Below are 21,916 nucleotides of genomic sequence, written 5' to 3'. Positions count from 1 at the left end.
GGGAGATTAGTTACTTACTTCTGAGTAACTGAGTTGCAGTGCAACAGTTAGCAGTGGTAGTGCTATGGGCAGCACAATGCAGCATGATGAGAGAGGTTGCAGTGCAGATGCAGCAGTGGTAGTGGTAGGGCCATGGGTAGCAGTACATGATGCAACAATGCAGAGGATGTTGGGCAGCAGGCCTAGCATCAGCACAAGGACCGATTCCAGATGATCAGGGTGATGTTTAGTGAGGAGTATTACTAGAGCACAATCCTCGCTAAGAGGGAGTGTTGATTTGGGGTAGCATCGGATGTGCTCTAGCCACAAAAATTGTTGTAGATGCTAAAGCACATGAGATCTCCAAAACCCAGACATGGTTTGGGCAGAATCTAACCAGTTTGGGAGATGTTAAAATAATGATATTTTTAATGGAGTCCCTAAGTCTAAACTTAGGGAAAATAAAATATTAACGTGAATTAATATAAAACTGAGTTAGAATGGTCTAAAATTCATGGATCAAGCCAGATCTAATCTTAGCTATTGATTAGGGACTTAATCTCGGTCGTTGAATTGTCAACGAGAAAAGTATAAGAGGAGGCTTGAGGGTCGCTTGGAGAATACACTGAGTTGATCAAGAATTCAATTTTCTGGGGCAGGGCTTGCTGAGGAAATCGAAGGAGTGATCAGAGTTGCAGCTGAGTGGCAGTGAATGTAGTAGCAGAGAGGCAGAGATAGTACTGGGAGCATCAGCGCAGAAGCCGGGAGAGGGTTGACGCAGAGCCAACTAGAGGCCACGTAGAAGCAGTTAGAGGCCGCGCAGAGGCAGCCAAGAGCTGCACAGAGCTTGAGGAGGGCTAGCGTGGGAGACGCAGAGGCTCCAAGGGCTAACGCAGAGCCCCGAGAGGCTGATGCTGGGCCAGAAAGGTTGATGCTGGGCCAGAGAGGTTGACGCAGACCCTAGAGGCTGACGCTGGGAGATTTCGTGGGGTAGATTGGGGCTGATATCTGTCTTTGACTGAGAGGTACTACTGTCGAGGGCATTCTCTGTTGGGTGAGCCATTTCTGACACCCAGATTGTATTCTGAAACTACTTAATAATAAAACCTTCAGATAGCTGCACTGGTTTTCCCGCATTGGGTTTTTCCGGGGACATTAGTCCAAAAATAACGTTGTCACTTGTGTGCTTGTTTTTTCCTTTAGTTGATGATCTGTATATGTTGACACTGTACTTGTATTTATTTTCAGTGTTTACATGGTAAATAACTTGTTAATTAACAGAACAAGTAGGAAGAAATAAATCAAAAAGTACAGGAAGGATTTCTAATAATTAGACTTAGAAATTCCAACCAGGATTGGGTATGAACCTGATTTCAGTATCCCAGTTATAGGATAAGAGATATGATATCCACTTTGTAGGGAAGAAGGTGTTTGTCAAACACTCAAGCTAGAAGAGAGTGAGACAGGTTGGAGTTTGAAGCAACAGGTTGCAACTCGACTCTCCAATGGCACTAATAGGCAGTGACAGTAGCAGTGGGAAGGAACTGAATGAGCTATGGCATAGGAGAATGGGACATTTACACCATGGAGCACTCAAGATGCTCAAGGAGACAGTAACAGGGGTTCCAAAACTTGGCACAAAACACGATGATGTGTGCAGAGGGTGCGTGCTTGGGAAATATGATAAAGCAACATTCCCAAGAAGTGACAGCAGAGCAGAGAACGTGTTACGACTTATACACTCAGACATTTATAGCCTGATGTCCACTAGATCTTTCAGTGGTGCCGAATACTTTGTCACCTTTATTGAAAATCATTCCGGAAAAACTTGGATCTACTTCTTGAAGACCAAGGATGAGGTCTTCGATCATTTCAGGGAGTTGAAGGCTCTCGTAGAGAATGCAACAATGAAGAAGATCAAGGTACTTCACTCAGATAATGATGGAGAGTATATTAATAAAGACTTCACAGATTTTTGTGTGAAGGAAGGCATCAAAAGAGAATGGACAACTCCATGCAATCTACTGTAGAATGGGGCAGTAGAGCCGAAAAACATAACTATAGTTGGGGTAGAAAAAGCAATGTTATATGTATACGATTTCCCTAGGTTTCAAGACTCCTCATAGAGCATTGGGGAAGAAAACGCTAGAAGGGGTCTTCATAGGGAAGAAGCCAGAAGTTAGTCACTTCAGGATCTTTGGCAACATTACTTATTGGATCAGACTGCAAAGAAGGGGTTCCTCGTTGGGTATAGCAAAACCTCCAAGGCATACAGGATCTACATATTTAGCACTAGGAAGATTGTAGTGAGATGGGATGTAAAGTTCATGGAAGATCGAGCTTTCAAGAGATCTCGTGAGATGTTTGCAGGTGATCAGAATTAGTCTACTAAAGCTCCATTGGTCCAACAAAAGGGGTAGCCACAAGGGTTGCTAGTGGGACCCCAGTGGGAGAGTCACAAGGATCCAGTATAGTGACCAGTACTAGCATTTCCTCAGGTGCAAGGAATCGAGTGAAATCTCAGGAGATGAAGTGACAAAGGTAGGACTAGGAGGAGTTGGTTGAACCTCCCACCACTAATGGTCAAACCAGCAGAGAAGTTCGTTAGACATTGAGAGATGCAGAGGATTTCATTGGAGCTCCTAGAACGAACAAGAGAGTGCGCAGACATCGTGATAGGTACCAAGCATTGGTGGCTCAGGTTGCAAAACCTTTTAGCTTTCAGAAAGCCGCACAATATTAGGTGTGGGTAGATGCCATGGTAGACTACGACTCTATCACGATGAATTATGTTTGGGAGGTGGTGTCAAGGCCTCAGGACAGGCCAGTTTAGGTTCTTATTGGATCTACAAGATCAAGTATGTTGCAGATGGCAGCGTGGAGAAGTATAAGGCTAGCTTCGTGGCAGAGCCATATGCATAGAAAGAAGGGATAAATTATGAGGAAACCTTCGCCCCAGTTGCCATATACACTTCTATTTGGTCAGTTATATCACTAGAAACTCACATGGATTGGCAGATTCACCAGATGGATGTCAAGACAACATTGTTGAACAGAGTAATAGAGGAAGAGGGGTACAAATAATAACAAGAGGGCTTTGAGGCGCATGAGAGGCGCACTCATGTGTGTAGACTGAAGCAAGCTCTATACGGGCTAAAGCAGGGTCCCAGGGCATGGTATGGTCGAATTGACAACTACTTGCAGTACATGGGATTTGTCAAGAGTGACACAAATCCCAAGCTTTACGATTTGATGGTAGAGGGTGAGCCATTCATCCCAGTATTGTATATTGATGATCTCTTCTTGACAAGGTCATCGGGGCTCATAGAGGAATGCAAGAGGAACCTAGAAGTAGAGTTTGATATGAAGAATTTGGGGTTGATGCACTATTTCCTAGGATTGGAAGTGTGGCAAAAGCAGTGTTGCACGAAGCGCGCCCCCCCCCATGGTTCCAAGCCCCGAAGCGCGTCCCATACGGAAGCGCCTAGGAAGCTTGGCCGGAAGCGGCGCTTCTGAATTCGGAAGTGCCGCTTCGGCTTTTTTAACCGCTTCCTGGAAATTTGGAAGCGCTATACGGAAGCGCCGAAGCGCGCTTCGTATGGCGCTTCGGGTGTCGGAAGCATGGCGCTTCGGAGGAGGAAGCGTACGCTTCCCGTACGCTTCCAGAAAAGCTCCCGGAAAAGCTTCCGGAAAAGCGTTTAGAAAATCTTCTAACTTAGAAACCGGAGAACCCACAGTAAAAACCATTTTCTGTCAACGTTTCAAATCCCAACAGGGATCCATCATCAGGACTATTATTGAATGATGATAGAGAAGAGCTCGAAAGTGAGATATAAATAGTAATGAGGTAAGCTGTTTTGATTGAAGGAAAAGAAGGTCGGCTGATTTGATTAAAGGGAAAAACGAAGGTCGGCTGCTTAATAATTAATATTATCCAAATATTTAAGATTTTTTAATTAATAAATTAGGTTTATTTTAATTTTTAATCATATAATATTTATTTTTGATGATGGATTAATACTTATAATAAAAAGTAAAGGTGAAATTTCTTAGTAATAAATATTTTTTCTTTAATAATTAATAATTTTCTCATAATAAATAATAATTCTTATTATTATTATTATTATAATATATATATTTTTTATCAATAATCTAAAATAATTGATAATAATAATTTATGATAATTAATAAGACTAGTAACAATAATATTAATAATAAGTATTATAATTGTAATAAATTATTATTATTTATAATTATTAAAAATATTATTAATAATAATAATTCATAAATATTAATATTATAATAGATATCAGTTTTTATTAAACTGAATATTAATGAGATAATTTATTAATATTAATTTGATATTATTTATTAATTTGAATATTATTATAGGGTTTAATTCTTTAAGTTATGAACCAATGGAAATACTAATAGTTTATAATAATCTATAATAATAATTAGTGATAACTTATAATAATTTTATTAATAATAATAAGAAATAATTTATAATGATAATAATTAATACTTAGTAATAAATATTATAATATAAAATTATTAATTAATTTTTATTAATAATTACTTATAAATAATAATAATAAATGTTAATTCTAATATGATAACACTGACACTTAATAGTCATCATTGATAATTATTAATAATAATACATATTATAATTTTATTTACTACCTAATTATTATTAATGATATTAAGGATTAATTTTTGTTTTTATTTTTATTTATTTATTTTTTTATCTAAATATTAATTATTAATGTCTTAAGATTGATTTTAGGAGAAAAATAGGGCAAACCTAGGAAGCATTGGAGGTCTTGATTTCTCTAATTAAGGGAAACCAGCTACTACTGATCTCGATGCCATTGTCCCTGTTGAGATTATGTGGATGTTTCATAATCTCAAGAGCCTCTCTAATTTTCCGCCTATGATGATGTTCTTCTCTTGCGACAATTGAAGCGTTTTCCACACAGAGATGGTGACTGGTTTTAGAGGAATGCTCTGCGAGGGCCGAAGTACGAGACCTATCATTCTTAATATCAGCTACATGTTCTTTCAATCTGGTTTGCAAAGAACGACCTGTTTCACCAATGTAACTTTTCCCACATGAACAATCTATTTTATAAACTCCTTTAAGTTGGTGTGTATCAATATTATCTTTAACAGACCTCATACTTTGTCTAATTGTTCCGGGTGCCGAGAACTGGGTGATTATGTCTTTCTTTCTCAGGATTCTTGCAATCTTGTCTGTTACCCCTTGAATATAAGGTAGAAACACCTTCCCACACTGAGGTTGGTCTTGAGCTTTAAGCTCCTGAGATAACACCCTTCTTTCAGCCCTTTCTATAGCCATTCTAATCTCTTTTTCTTTGTAGCCTATACTTCTAAAAACTGATACTAAGTGCTTCTTTTCTTCGTCTAAATGATCAGAATCAGAGATTCTAAGAGCTCTGATAGCCAGAGTGCTCAGAACACCAAACTTCTGGGATGGGTGGTGGTGGGAGTCAGCGTGGAGGTAGCTCTCTGTGTGAGTTGACTTCCTAAAAACCTTATGCCCTAAGGAGCCATCCTCCTTCCTAATGATAAGAACGTCTAAAAATGGGATCCTCATGTTTTCTTCCACCTCCATGGTGAATTTAATTTTAGGGGAGATAGAGTTTAGGTGAATGAAAAACTTATCAAGCTCTGTTTTTCCATGAGTCCATTTTATGTTTGTGTCATCAACGAATCGCTTCCACCAAGCTGGTTTCAAAGGGTATGATTCAAGGGCCTTCTTTTCAAAATATTCCATGTAGAGGTTAGCCACAATTGGCGAGAGGGGTGATCCCATTGGCGAGAGGGGTGATCCCATTGGGAGTGGGTCCACCTTGGGTTAGGGTGATGAATGAAGGCAAAAAAATATATAAATATAACAGATTCTCCCTCATGGTAATGTTAAATTCTTAAAGAAGTAATGTTATTTTTCATTTTCATCCTTTTACTTAAATTTTTAACATTACCATGAAATGACTCAGGATGTTTGAGAGTGGTTCTAGCCTCATTGGACTTCATATGGAGAAAATAGAATTTCATATCCTATTCAAAATTCAGCAGACTTAACAGTTTTCAGGAATTCAGGATCAATGGGATTGTGGCATTTCATTAGATTATATCAAGTATGAAGGTATGCGATTAGCATTTAATCAAGAGCACCAAGCCCTATATGTACCCTAGTGTTGGTGGTGTTAATTGTTGAACTCCTTTGTCACGCGGCACGCCCTTAGCAAAAAATTACCTTTCAATCAAGTCAAAATCATCAATCAAACATGTTAAGATTTTTCTACCATATTTTAAGTCTTGAATTAGGTAGTTTGATCAAAATTGGGCAATGTTGACTAATATCCCTAGACAATCGAGGTAGAGGCAAAGGCTAGACAAGAGGAGAAGAATCTAGATTCTAGATCATTAATGTACAATGGATGTTATATCTATCTTGATTTATGCAAAAATATGCATGTTTTCATGTCTTCTACAATTAATTTGGTATTTGGGATGTTTGTTTTGAGTATAAATGCAAAAAAATATATAATATATATATATATATATATATATATATATATATATATATATATATATATATAGATATAGTAGACGCTTCCGCGGACGCTTCGCTTCCTAGATTTTTGGAAAATGACGCTTCGGCGTCCCCACTTCCAAAAAACGCTTCCGCTTCGTGCAACATTGGGCAAAAGGACGGGGGGATTTTCTTCCTTGGGCAAGAAAGATATGCTATAGATATTATGAAGATATTCATAATGCAGGATTGTAGACCCATGTCTACGCCCATGATCACCAACTGGAAGAAAATAGATGCATCAGATGACAAGGATGTTGACCCCACCTTGTATATACAACTCATCGGTTCTCTCATGTATCTGGTCAACACTAGGCCAGATATCTGATTTGCTGTCAATACCCTCAGTTAGTTCATGGTGGAACCAAAGAGGGTACATTGGACAACAACGAGGCACATTTTGAACTATGTGCGCGACAGATTTGGCAGACAGTGCAGTAGACAAGAAAATTACCTCTAGGTTTTGCTTTAGCGTTGGATCAAGAATTGTTTCTTGGTGTAGCAGGAAGTAGAATTCAATAGCACTAAGCTTTGGAGAAGTAGAGTATATGGAAGCAAACACAACTATGTGCGGAGTTATATGGCTTCGCAAGTTGCTGGTAAGCTTGTTCAGGCAAAGGGTGGAGGTGACCAGTGCCTACTGCAATAATCAGAGTTGCATCAAGCTCTCTGAGAATCCAATGTTTCATGATAGGTCAAAACACATAGATATTCAGTGTCATTTCATCAAAGATTGTGTACAACGCAGGGCGATCAACCTACAATATGTTCCTATAAATGAGTAGGTTGTAGATATACTCACGGAAGCTCTAGAAGAACTAAGTTTGTCCATTTGAAAGAACAAATGGGTATGGTGGAGAACCTGTTTTAGTAGCAAGAACCAAATTATTTTGGATGCTTCTCAGTTGCAGTAGCAAGAACAACATTTGAGAGGGAGTTACAGTGCAGATGTAGAGTTGGCGGCAACATAACAATGTTAGCAGCAACACAAATGCAACATCAAAGTTGCATAGTGGTTGGTGGGTAGTGGCAATTAGCCACAATGGCCAAACATCAGCAGCGTGATAGAGGGTGATACAAAGACGGTGTTGTAGCAGCAGTGCAGCTCTAGAACAACTTCGTTGCTAAAAGGGAGTGTTAGTTTATGTATCATCGAAGGCGTTCTAGTCTTGAAACTTTGTGGAGAGGCTAAAACATAAGAGTTATCCATAACCCAGAAATCGTTTCTGGAAATTCCACCTAGAAGTGTCTCAATTAGATTATTAGCATATTTTTAAATATTCCCCAAGTCTAAACTTAGGAAAAGTGCTTAATTAAACAATATTAATTGAGAAAGGTGTGAATCATCTAGAAACTCACATGGATCAATCCCCAAAAATGGGTAACTTATTGGGATCATTTTTCCTATTATTCTCGATTAATCCACCATTCTTCATAGTTTATGCATGCTTTTGAGTATATTTATGTTAATTGAATGAATGAGAATAGTCACTTGACCATGAAATCTAATACGTGCTTATTGCAGATTTTTGGACATCTTTTGCACCAAGGTCAAGCATTTATGAGCTAGTTGACAGCCAAATATGAGGGAACAAGGCTGAGGATTAGTAGGAAGGGTGTCTTTTGCACTAAATGGCCCCTTCTTCGAGTTTTCCACCATCAGCTCGGAGTTCAACAACCCACCAAAGATGATTTCCAAGGGCAACCGAGCAGCTTTTGTGAAGTGGTTGATTACTTGCAGTTTTGAGCAGCTAAGCCCCTCAAGTTAAGGAGTGCTATTTGAGGTCCTTGTGGTGCATAAGTAGGAAGGCTCCAAGCCTTGGTAGTTTAGCTCTTGAACAGTTGTTTTTCGCACTTTGGTGCTGCTTTGCCTTTCAGCTCATTTTCGAGCTTTTGCTGTAAACATTTTTGTGATATGGTTATTTTTTGAGTAATGGAGATAAATTTCACTTTGCACTAGCCCTGAGATTTTCTTAGGAGGCTATAGCTCTTGGGGTTGGGTCCAACCCAAGTGCCAGTACCTCCTTTGTGTACTATTATGTGTGTTCTTTGCATTCATAGAATAATTTCTGCTATTTAGTTTAAAATCTTGCTTTGTTACTTAGGTTGCTTTTGATGATTAAAACAAATTTTCATGCTTTAGGTTGATTTGACAGTTTGATAACAGAAAAGATCTGCAAAAAGGCCACCAAGCAATCCTTGATCTCATCTCTCCCTCCTTGGGACCATGAGCTGAGACCAAGGCATACTTGCTGCCACAAAAACATTGTTTTGCCTTTCAATGCAATTGCAAGTGTTGGATTTTTAGTTGGAAAAGTTGATACCAGTTGTGCTTGCATATTTAGATATGTTCTTTCTTAGGTTTCCATAGTTATCTTGCATGATTTCCTGTTCACAACTTGCTGTTCATCATGTTTCTGGTTTTTAGGTCAGATTAGGTCAAAGTAGATAGATCTCTGATTTTTCTAGTCTTTCTTTGATTAGTTTTGAGAGATAGTGTGCAGATCACCTGTAATACATCCTTGCCTATCCTTCCTTCATCACACAACCTGCTCCAAACCCAAATTCTGGATTCCTTCCCTTCATTTGCCACACTTTTCCAATTTGACCTAATTTCTACATTTTTGTGCAACATTGCTCCCTCCATCCTTGAACAAATCCAACCATCTTCATCACTCCTTAGCCTCATTTACCAGGTCCTAGACCTCTTCACATCCTCATCCATCCTCCATTTCCACTTTCCCACCGTTTTTCCTCCATCAACCCTCAAAATCCTCTCTCGGCTCTTCCTGTAGAACATCCTGTAGAACCCCTGCAGACTTCCTGTAGAAGATCACGTGAGCAGTTTCTCGAGATTTGATCGCTGTGAAACTCTCTGGAAGGGTGCTAGGGACCCCTTAGGCCCTCTTCTCACCTTCCCAACCTCCTGCAAACGCCCACTCCATTTCCTTTCGCCAATAAACCCCTGCACAGTTAAAAATAGTTAAAGCACATGCATAATAATTCTGCAAAATTACTCAAAAATACAAAAATATGTGTTCTCCATATTTTTCTTCAGAAGTAGCTTAGTAACATGCATTTCACCTTTCCAAGAGTCAATGGCATCAATTTCTGCAACTTTCATCTCTTTTCTTGCACATGAGGGTTAGTCGGTGAAACTAGCGTTTGCTAGGGTTTGCATTTCCTTTCAGCTTTCAACTTCTTTCTGCAAGTAAGTTAGCCTCCTTTGAGTTAGCTTTCGTCCATCACAGTTAAAAGCTTCTTCTAAGAGCCCATAGAAGTTGGCTTAAGCTCCTAGCGGACTTGTGCCAGCTGATCAAGTGACAGCCTGCGGCAAGAGCTAGTACTTGTGCATACAGCACCGTCGCTTCTAAGTTTGTTACGAACTACCGGGTTGATAAAAGTAAAGAAGGGAGTCCCAGGAGTTGCAACATCTTTGCTGCAATACTGGAGCCCACCATCTTTTTGGCGCCATTGCCGGGGAAGCATCAGAGTATTTGGGATTGCTGGTTTTCTTCTATTCTCTAGTGCAACCTTCTGCTAAGTAGTTTATTTCAGCGAGAGTAGAGTAGTTGTTTCATTTCCATTCTACAATTTCATTTCCGCAAAAGTAGATTAGACATTTCCTGCTTTCATTTCATTTCAGCAAGCGTAGATTAGCATTTCCTGCTTTCATAGATTAGCATTTCAATTCCGCAATTTCAATTCTGCAAGCATAGATTAGCATTTCAATTCCGCAATTTCAATTCTGCAAGCGTAGATTAGCATTTCAATTCTGCAATTTCCATTTTGCAAGCGTAGCTTAGCATTTCATTCTTGCGATTTCATTTCAGAAACATGGATTATTCCTTTCCTGCTTTCATTTCAATTCTGCATTTTCATTTCAACAAGATAGATTTTAGTTAGTTGTAGTTCAATCTATTTCAGTTTTGCAGGTACAAGCAGAAAAGACACAAAAATCAACAAAAAATATTTCCTTTCATGCCTCGTAGGAATAGAGACAATACAGGAAAATTCTTACCCAACACCCCCACCACATCACTGAGTCACCGTTCTCTTTTCTTCGGTGGCAGTGATCCAGAAGAACCTATAGGTGAACCTCCAGAGATATACGAACATCCTATAACAGAAGAAGAGCAAGAAAACGTTCCTCCTGAGACCATGGCTGAACACAGGAACGGTATAGGGAATGAGGAGAGAATAGAAGGTGCCTTTCACATTCGAGAGACAAATAGGGACACAAAAATGAAAAACATAAGTCCCTCAACCTTACCTCACTTCCATGGATTGACCACTGAAAACCCTGATACCTTCTTGTTTGAATTTGCTGTCCTTTGTCGAACTTATGACTCTACAGAAGACGAGCAAAAGTTGAAACTCTTTCCCTCTACCCTCAAGGATGCAGCACTACGTTGGTTCATGGGGTTACCTGGAAACAATATCACAACTTGGGCTCAGATGCAACAAGCCTTTAACAACAAATACCGGGATTACTGTAGGTCAAAGGAGACGAAGGGAGAAATCTTTCGAATGACCATGGAAAGTGATGAGTCTCTGGAAGTCTATGAAGAAAGGTTCCAACTCAGTTATAAAAGGGCTAGGTGCACACTTGACGCCGAATCTCTGAAGCTGGTTTTGCTCTGAGGAGTCCCTGAAGACCTTCTAGATACCCTCCATTTGCTCGCTGGAGGAGACATCTACCAACTACCTTATGCTGACATAAAGACTGTGTTTAGAAACCATTCTAGGGCAGCCCGGAAAAGAGGTAGGGGGAATCCACTTTCAGCTAGTGCCACCTTCTCCAAACATGAGTTTACAAATCAGATGGAAGACCTTAAAGGTGAGGTGAGACAGACCATTGCCATGCAACTGGATACTTTTCGAATCCAACAGAAGAAAGAGAAAGCTGAGAGGGATTTGGCCATCTTTTGTCCCAGATGCACAAGGAAGCATCCTAAGAACGAGTGCCCATTGCACACAATAGAGGTATGTTTTGTTTGTGAGAAAGACCACCCTACAAACCAATGCCCAACCTTACGCGGACTTAAAGCTATGTACCAAGGGGCTAAAGGAGCCACCGAACCACTCTACTTCCTCAACCAAAGGAGGCCACATGGATCCAAACCTTACCAGCAGGGGATGCAAGGGACATCCCAAACTTATTACAACCCCAACCAATCCACTCACATACCTTCTTGGGGTCCCCCTGCTCATCCTTCCTGGTCCGCACCCCCTCCTTGGTCATATCCATCTCAATACCATACTCAACCTGCTGCTCATTCGTTTCATTCTCATGTTCAGCCACAACCTCAGTGGAATGCACCGCAACAGGGGTGGAGGCCCCAGTACAACTCTCCTCCCGCCATTTTGCCTCCACCACCTGCTCAACCACAACCATTACCTCCTGCTCCTCCAAGACAACCCCATATGCTTGCTCAACCGAACCCGAACCCCAATAACAGACAGGCCTAGCAGGTATATACTGGAGAGACAACATGCCCTACCTACGCTGTGGAGATTCAGGAGATCAACCTATGATCTGGGAAGTTCCTCCTAGATAGCCAATCTCCTCCTAAGGAGGATGAAGTAGAGTAATAGGAAAGTGAACCCAAAGCCATTCCACCCTTTCCTGAGAGACTAACTGGAAACACGCAACCAAACCTAGAAGAGACTGAACTTCTGGGAGAACTTAAACAGCTGTGTGTAAAAATACCACTTCTCCAGGCCATCAAAGATGTACCAATCTACGACAAATTGATCAAAGAGAAGTGTTTCAGGCACCCAGGCAGGCGTAAGAGAGATGCCCCAACTATCAATGTCATAGGACAACTGTCCGACCTAATGTTGGGACAAGTAATCTGTCCAAAATATTTGGACCCTGGGAGTCCTGTAGTGGATGTCCACATCAATGGCACCATAATCCCCCACACCCTGATTGATCTAGGGGCTGCCATTAATGTGATGACCAGGGACACTATGCTCAAACTTAATCTTCGGGGTTCCTTAAGAAAGACCTCGACAGTACTGCAGTTAGCAGACCGCTCCACCGTGATACCCGAAGGGATTGTGGAAGACGTCCTGGTCTCTGTTGATTCTTGGGACTACCCAGTGGACATTTTGGTCCTTCAGCCAAAGGCAAAACTCACTGGATACCCCCTCATTTTGGGAAGGCCTTGGTTAGCTACTGCAGATGCTTACATCAGTTGTCGAGCTGGGAGCATGACCATTAAGAATGGGCCAATGTCCAAACAACTAGTCCTATATCCTCCTGCCCAACCTTTGCTCGAACATGACTTACCTCTCTGGTTGGAGGAGGAAGATGAGGATGAAGTCTACTCTGCACCAGTGTGCACCGTGGAAGCCACCAGGGGAGGTCCTCAAACCGAGGATGACCTTATTGAGAATTTAATTCAAAATCCACCTCCCAGTGTGCTGCCATTAGAAGAGTTGGTAGGAGACACCCAAGCCAGTGCTTTAGTGGATCTTTGTGTAGCTGATTTGACATCTTCCTGAGTTAAGAATGTGGAATTTGGCCCTGAAAGAACCTTTAAGATCAACTCATCCCTATCTCCCTCTCAAGAGAAGGAGCTGTGTAGCTTATTGAACCGCCATTTGGATGCTTTTTCTTGGAGCTATAAGGAGATGAAAGGAGTCCACCTTTCAGTTTGTACCCATCACATTTACATTAAAGAGGATTGTAAACCAATCAGGCAACCTCAAAGGAGAATGAATCCAGCTCTTAAGGACATTGTCAAAGAAGAATTGCAAAAGTTGTTGGATGCGAGATTCATCTACCCCATCTCTGACAGCGAGTGGATTTCTCCTCTGGTGCTTGTGCCCAAGAAAAATGGGCAGTGGAGAATCTGTGTAGATTATCGAGAACTTAACAAAGCTACCAAGAAGGACCATTTCCCTTTGCCTTTCATTGATCAAGTGTTAGATGGCCTGGCAGGGAAGAAGTTCTTTTCCTTCCTAGATGGGTTTAGCGGGTATAATCAGATCCAAATCAGCCCGGAAGACCAAGATAAGACCACTTTCACTTGTCCATGGGGTACTTTTGCTTACCGGGTCCTTCCCTTTGGGTTATGTAACGCTCCTGCCACTTTCTAGAGAGCAGTATTGAGCATATTTGCTGAGCTGGTTCATGATTTGGTGGAAATCTATATGGATGACTTTACTTCTTATGGGTCCAACTTCCAAGAAGCAGTGACTAACCTGGGAAAAGTTTTAACCAAGTGTGTTGAAATGAACCTGTCCCTCAGTCCTGAGAAATGTGAATTCCTGATGACTGAAGGGACCATGTTAGGTCATACAATTTCTCAGCAAGGATTACAGGTGGATCCCAACAAGATTACTATCATCCAAAGGGTTCCACCTCCTCAAAAGGTAAGAGATGTTCGGAGTTTTTTAGGCTTAGCGAGATATTATAGAAGGTTCATTAAAGATTTCAATTAGCTAGCCTCTCCATTGTTTGGTCTTTTGGGGAAAGATGTCGAGTTTATATGGACTGACTGCTGTCAAGAGGCTCTAGATGTGTTGAAGGATAAGCTGGTAACTGCCGCAATCTTAACAGGTCCAAACTGGGCCCTACCTTTCCACATTCACATAGATGCCTCGTACAAAGCCATAGGAGCAGCCTTAGGACAAGTTGAAGAGAAGTTACCGTATGCCATATATTTTGTCAGTAAAAACCTGTCAAAGGCAGAATTAAACTATACTATAACCGAGAAAGAGCTCCTAGCTGTAGTCCATTCCCTAAACAAGTTCAGACACTACATCACTAGTTATCAAACATTCGTACACACTGATCATGCTGCAATTAGGTATTTGATGAATAAACCTGATGTAAATGCTCGTACCATTAGATGGTTATTTTTATTGCAGCAATTTGATTTGACCATTGTTGATAAGCCAGGTAAGGAAAATGTTGTTGCTGATTTTCTGTCTAGACTAGATTTCCCTGTAGGTGAAGAAGGGGTGGTGGATTATCAACTGCCAGATGAACACCTGTTTGCTATTTCAGTACTCTCTCCATGGTTTTCTGATATAGAAAATTACTTGGTTTCAGCACAATTCCCGCCACACCTATCCTCAAAAGAGAAGAGCAAGATCGTGAGGAAAAGCGCCCCATTCACTTGGATTGGGGGCAACCTGTTCAAACTTGGCCCGGATCAGATTTTGAGGCATTTTGCCAGGGAGGAGGAAGTTTTTGACATCCTCCTAACCTGTCATGATGGACCCCGTGGAGGCCACTTTGCAGCAAAAAGAACCACTTTCAAAATTCTATAGGCAGGCTACTATTGGCCCATTCTTCATCAAGATGTCAGAAGATACATCAGCCAATGTGACCGATGTCAAAGGATGGGGAAACTGACTCCAAGGGATGAAATGCCCCTCCAACCTCAGGTGACTTTCGAGCCATTTGAGAAGTGGGGCATGGACTTTGTGGGTCCTATCAACCCTCCTTCAAAATAGTCTTACATCATTGTGTGCACGGACTACCTGACAAAGTGAGCAGAAACAAAGGCAATCAAGGCAGCTACAGAAGAAAAAGTGGCTGAGTTTTTGAGGGAAAATATCTTCTATAAGTTTGGCTACCCAAGGGAATTAGTCACAGATTAAGGAAGCCAGTTTACCTCTAACCTGATTGAAGACCAGCTTGCTCATCATAAGATTAAGCATAGAACTTCCACCCCTTATCATCCGCAAGCAAATGGGCAGGTAGAAGTCACTAACAGGGCTTTGGAAGAGATTTTGACTAAAGTGGTGAGCAGTAGCCGAAAAGATTGGGCAGATCGCTTGGTTGAGGCCACCTGAGCCTACAACACTACTTGGAAAACTACAACAGGTTTCACACCTTATGAGCTGGTCTACGGGAAGAAGGCTTTGCTGTCCATAGAATTTGAATACAACACATTGAGGTTGGCAGCTCAGCTGAACCTAGATCTCAGCCATGCACAACAGGAAAGACTACTTCAGCTGAATGGACTAGACGAACAAAGAATGCAAGCCCTCCTCCACTCAGAGGTGGTCCAACTTCAGAGAAAAATATGGCATGACCGACACCTTAAAGAGAAGCAATTTCAGCCAAGAGATTGGGCACTGTTATATGATTCAAGATACAAGGATTTCAAAGGGAAGCTGAGGACAAGATGGCTGGGACCATATACAGTAGAGAAATGTAACGACAATGGTTCAGTCCTTATCAGGACCATTGATGAAGAAGCCATCCCCATGCTTGTCAATAGGCATCGATTGAAGATCTACAGGAAGCCCCTTTCTAAGCAAGAGTTCATTGAAACTCTAGATAAATCAGTGTTGGTAGTGGAGCAGGCCCCTGTCTCCACCCCACCCACATTCTGAGCACCAAAAAAAAAAGAAAAAAAAGAAAAGAATAAAAGATCCTTGGGTGAAAACCTCCTTGAGGTGCCCGGGGTAGGCAGTGAGGGTGAAAACATCCCGGAGGTGCCCCGATCGTCTCAAAAAAGAAAAAAAACAAAAACAAAAAACAAAAAAAAGAGAAAAAAGAAAAAAAAACATATAAAAATAAACCTGACTTCTGTTGAAAAAATTGCAGGTTGCAGGAAGGACATTGCAGGTTAGGAGGATCGCACGAGACAAAGACAGAGGTCAGCACCAAGCTACATGCATCCCTCACAATCAATTCCTCCATGACCACTACCCTTCCCTAAGATTTGATATCATTCGGGCCAAGATTTCACCTTCTACTGGAAGTTCTATGTCTTCTACAGGAAGTTCTGTGTCTTCTAAAGGAAGATCCTGTAGAACCCACAGATGAGCAAAATTGTTCTCTGAAGGGAATCCAAAGGTTGGGAATTTGCCTATGAGACCTGTCCACATCCCTGTTTCCATTCATTGCCATATGTTACCTTTTTCTATCTCTGTACACCTCCATTGCACCCATTTTTTTATATATGCCTGCACAGTCACACACAGAAATCCTGTTTTCTTCATACTGCCAGCAAAAACTTTTATTGACAAATCAAGCAGCAGTTTCCCACTCACCATACCTGTCAATCTCCATCTAGACTCCTCATCAGCCGAAACCCTCGTCAGCAGTATAGCCCTGCTCATTCTAGCTTGCATTCCAGGAGGAGAAGCAGCTATAGGACATCCTACAGGAATCCTGTAGCAGCTGATCCCTCTGGAAGACATACTCTGGAGATAGGGACAGCCAAGAATGGCAAAAGAGAGATGCAAAGAGCTCTTCGTGAATGTAAGAATATCAACAGCAGCCGAAGCCAAGCATGTAGTGTGCATGCAGCAACAACAAATGAAGGAATGGGTTCCAAAACCCGTGCATGCAGCAACAACAAATGAAGGAATGGGTTCCAAAACCCGAAATCTGCATAACACGGCTGTGACCACACAGGTAAGTGCCTAAACTCATTCGTAAATTGCATAAATCATATTTTAAAAGCTGCATGCCTATGGGAATGGTTCGGATTGAGTGGAATCGGTGGCCAGTCAACTGGCCACCCTCGGCCAGTTACATATCCTCGTGGGATCCAAACGAGCCCCGTTACATTCAAAATTGCCGACGAGATGTGCAGCTAGCACGTGTGGAGTGTCCATTCAGGGAGAAATCGTCGGGACTGGTAGTGGTGGCGGTGGATAACGACAGAGAGGAGGTGATGGCGGTCAGAAACACGCAGAAACATTATGGCTATGACGTCGAACCAACGGTCCGGTCCAGCCACCTCATCCCCTCACCACGAATCACGCCGTAGTTAAAATATGCCTGGCTGAAACATGCACCACCTTCTGTTCACTCTGCACTCACAACGTCCTCGACTGGAGTACGCATCCACCGCTTCCAAAAATAGTTAACCAGTCGTCCTCCACTAGTTTTTCTGCCTGTTTTCGAAAATCTCCCACGCATCGGGCTCTATCGGAAGCACAGTTTCATTCTATAAGAACCAGGAGCTTTCTACAGGAAGGGTTCTACAGGAAAGGCGGAACAGCTCTGCGGGGAAAGGAAACCCGGAATTTTCGTTGAATTTGAAGCTCCAAACGAGGTAGGCTCGAAAAAAACCTTCTCTGTGCATAAGTTGTTTGTGCAAGGTGGTGAATTGAACGGCATCAGTTTGAAAAACAAAAGGAAAAAGTCTGCCTGTGTATTGAAAAAACGTGAAAGTTGCCTACATATTTCACTGAGTTTCCCCAGTTTTTCTGCATCAGAAATCTCCTCCACGTTTCTTTTTAAATTCTCCTGCAAGGAGGATATATGCAGTCATAGAAACCAGTCTGTGTGTGTGAAAAACTGAATTTACATATCTATCTGTATGCTGAGAAGAGAACCTGTGTCCTTATGCTCTGTCTGTAAAAACAAAATTCTTCTTTTCAAAAACAGACAGTCGAATTCTGGGTGACAGCAGTCTTAAAACAAGGGAATTGTTGCTAGTTGATATTGAACACACGAAAAATTCCTTCTTGGGTTCAGGGGAAACCAATTTCAAGCTATCCTCTGTTCCAGATTGACTGTTTGGTTGCCTGAGCATTTCCTTTTTTGAATAAAACATAAAAAGAGCACTCTCACCATGCTAGGAGGATTCATAAGGAAAGAGCCCTCGGACTCTAGCAAGCTGCACGAGCATCCTGAGGTGGTGGACCTTTTCACCCGAGCAAATTGGATATCCTTCTTTGACAAAATTTAGGGTCATGATGAGGAGATAACTGAGGAGTTTTTAATGTCCCTGAGACCACAGTCAAAAACACATGCCACAGTTAGTTTTAGGGGTTTGACCCTAGAACTCACCCCTGAGCTCATCAGTGCAGTTACTGGTCTACCATTGGGGCTCCCTTGGAGCAAAGAAGAGAGATCATTGGGCCAAATTGCTAAGAAGTCATTTTTTCTGCCCACGGAGCATCATGTAGAAGATAAAAACGGGGTTAGAAGAACTAGCTTGCCTCCTCTCTGGAGTGAAGTTAGTTTTCAAATTATGAAGTATATCACATGTGAAGGGAGGTTTAGCATCATCTATGGATATCATTTCAGGTTGCTGTGTGAACTAAGGCATGGGATTGACTTACCTCCAGCCAAGAAGCTGAGCATCCGCTATTTCCTTCTTCAGACACTAATTGAATGTGGTAACAAGTTAAATGAAGGGATCCCAGATCAGTTGGCCCATCATGGGCTTGTCAAACTATTGGTGGAAGATGCTTTGCACACCTACACTATCCCCATATCTTGGGAAATCTTCAGAAACATGTCCAGGGATGACAATATTAGAAATTTGGCCGAAAACATCACCCCATCCAGCAGTGAGGAGGGAGAACACACTGAAGAAGGTGAGAAAAATAATGATGAAGGAACACATGACATTCAAGCACAGAAAGAACAGAAAGAAAAAGGGGAAATGGGCCAGATTGCTGAGCCTAAAACAGAGGAAGAAACAACAACAAAAACACCAAGGGAAAAGAGGATACAAAGTAGAAAGGAAAAGGCCGAGAAAGCCCAAATGAAGGCTGCCACAGCCAAAGCAGGAACACAGAAAGAAAAGGGACAGACACACCCTGAGATATCAGTCATACAGACAGAAACAGTGGACACAAAGATTTCTACAGGAAGCAAGGAAAAAGAACAACAAGAGGAGAAATCACCTGAGATATTGGCAAGGGAGGCAGCAGCTGTGCTTGCTGCCTTAAGCACACCTCCAAAACAAAAAGGGAAGAGAAAGAGGCAACCCTCCATGTACTTTAAAGCAAGGAGAAGCACAAGGATCAAAGTGGGCAGACCCTTGCTGCCTTAAGCACACCTCCAAAACAAAAAGGGAAGAGAAAGAGGCAACCCTCCATGTACTTTAAAGCAAGGAGAAGCACAAGGATCAAAGTGGGCAGACCCCAGCCACAGTCAAAGGAGCCAATTGTCATTGAGGACACAACAACTAAACCAAAAGAAGAGTCTCCTTCAAAGAAATCTATCACCTATGAATGAGGAAGCCCAAAAACCTCCACCTGGAGAGAGAGAATTAGGATGATGGACTCAAAGACAGCTCTACAGGAAGCTGAGACATCTCTACAGGAAACTCTAGCTAAGTTAAAGGAGACCGAGAAATTGGAGGAAAAGGCAGCCAAATCATCACAGGGAGAGGAAAAGACCGAGGAGATACTGGAACCAAGCCCTCAGCCTAGCTTGGGCTCATACTACAACCTATTAGAGGGTGGGAAAATCATCCCACAAAAATTTGCTGTGCCACTCTTCTTTGCATTGGAACAAGAGAGGATCAGAACACACACATGGATGAAAATTGCCAAATCTAAGGGAATTGAGGACATAGGCCACATGGAGGAGAAGTTAAAAGAATTAAGAGGAGAACTGGCCATGGTCAGGCATGTAGAAAGCTGCAAAAGAGCCCAGATGCAGGAGGAGAATGAGCTGCTGAAAAAACAGTTGCAGCTACAGGAAGTCCACAAGGAAGGTAGGCTATCCATTTTGGGAGGGCAACAGCAACAAGAAGGACCTCCAGTAGACAAAGGAACAACTGAGAAACAATAGAGGGAGGCAGAGCTACAAGCCAATGTGGAGATGCTCACAAAACTGCTGCAAGAACAGGAGTCTCAGGCAGCAGAAAAGATACATAGTTTAAAACAACAGTTGCAAGAAAAAGACGCCCAGATGGCTCGCATGGCTAGCTGGGAAGTAGAAGCCTTACAATGTAGGCAACTTGCTAAGTCATATGCCTTATATCTTAGAGATCAATGGTTGCAATTTCAAATTAACACCTTGGTCCGGAGGGGCACCATTCCATTTCAGAATTACCATCAGTTTATGGACTTGTGTGATAGTAGCTCAGCAGAAGATAAGGCCAAGTTATTAGAATTCTATTTACATAATTTACACAATTTTGCCCTTCCAAACATGAATCTGTGGGACCCCAATGCTACATTGGGATATGTGCAACTCATGGCCGTGGCCTCGTGGTTAAACCATGAGGAAAAGAGGGTAGCAGAGATTCAGAATGTTATTAACAGGGAGCTAAGTGAGCCACTTATGATCAGAGTAGAACCAGAAGATCCCTCAACTTTACTGTATGCCCAACAACACCTTGCCAACAACCCGCAGGTTCTCCCAGACTACATTGAAAAGCATGCTCAGGCCATTGTCCACTTTGAGGACATGGAGAGACTGTTGGGTGATAACTGCATTCATGCTTGCACAAGGAGATGAAACACATTGTCCCACAGTCTAAAAATCAGAGAGTACCACTCCCCAACAAGGATGAGGAAGGCCTTGGCAAGGGTACCACTTTATAAACAGTCAATGCAAACTCTGCGAGCCAACTGGATCGGCCTGAAGTTCAGTGCTCCATTGCTTTTGGGATTGTTGGAAGGGGTCAAAGAAGAAGAAGAGCACATGCAATGGGAGGAAGTAGAGAGAAAAGTAGGATTTCATGACCGAGAAGAGGACATCACCTCGGAAGCCTGGGATGTTAGAGAGGCAATAAAAGCAATCAAAGATGATGAGCTGGATTAGTTGCTCAGAGGATGAGCAACACATTTAGCAGGGGGTGATGATGAGCCCCCAAAATGGGTAACTTATTGGGCTCATTTTGCCTATTATTCTCGATTAGTCCACCATTCTTCATAGTTTATGCATGCTTTTGAGTATATTTATGTTAATTGAATGAATGAGAATAGTCACTTGACCATGAAGTCTAATACGTGCTTATTGCAGATTTTTGGACATCTTTTGGACCAAGGTCAAGCATTTATGAGCCAGTTGACAGCCAAATACGAGGGAACAAGGCTGAGGATTAGTAGGAAGGGTGTCTCCTGCACTAAATGGCCCCTTCCTCGAGTTCTCCACCATGAGCTCGGAGTTCAGCAGCCCACCAAAGATGATTTCTAAGGGCAGCTGAGCAACTTTTGTGAAGTGGCTGATTACTTGCAGTTTTGAGCAGCCAAGCCCCTCAAGTTAAGGAGGGCTGTTGGAGGTCCTCGTGGTGCATAAGTAGGAAGGCTTCAAGCCTTGGTAGTTTAGCTCTTGAACAATTGTTTTTCGCACTTTGGTGCTGCTCTGCCTTTCAGCGCATTTTCGAGCTTTTGCTGTAAACATTGGTTATTTTTTGAGTAATGGAGATAAATTTCACTTTGCACCAGCTCTGAGCTTTTCTTAGGAGGCTGTAGCTCTTGGGGTTGGGCCCAACCCAAGTGCCAGTACCTCTTTTGTGTACTATTATGTGTTTTCTTTGCATTCATAGAATAATTTCTGCTATTTAGGTTAAAATCTTGCTTTGTTACTTAGGTTGCTTTTGATGATTAAAATAGCTTTTCATGCTTCAGGTTGATTTG

The sequence above is a fragment of the Pinus tabuliformis genome, chromosome 6 (assembly GCF_031772625.1).
Source record: "Pinus tabuliformis cultivar Carrire ecotype Pingquan chromosome 6, CPIR1, whole genome shotgun sequence".
Lineage (NCBI taxonomy): Eukaryota > Viridiplantae > Streptophyta > Pinopsida > Pinales > Pinaceae > Pinus > Pinus tabuliformis.
The sequence above is the reverse complement of the archived record's forward strand: the minus strand, read 5'-3'. Positions refer to the sequence as shown.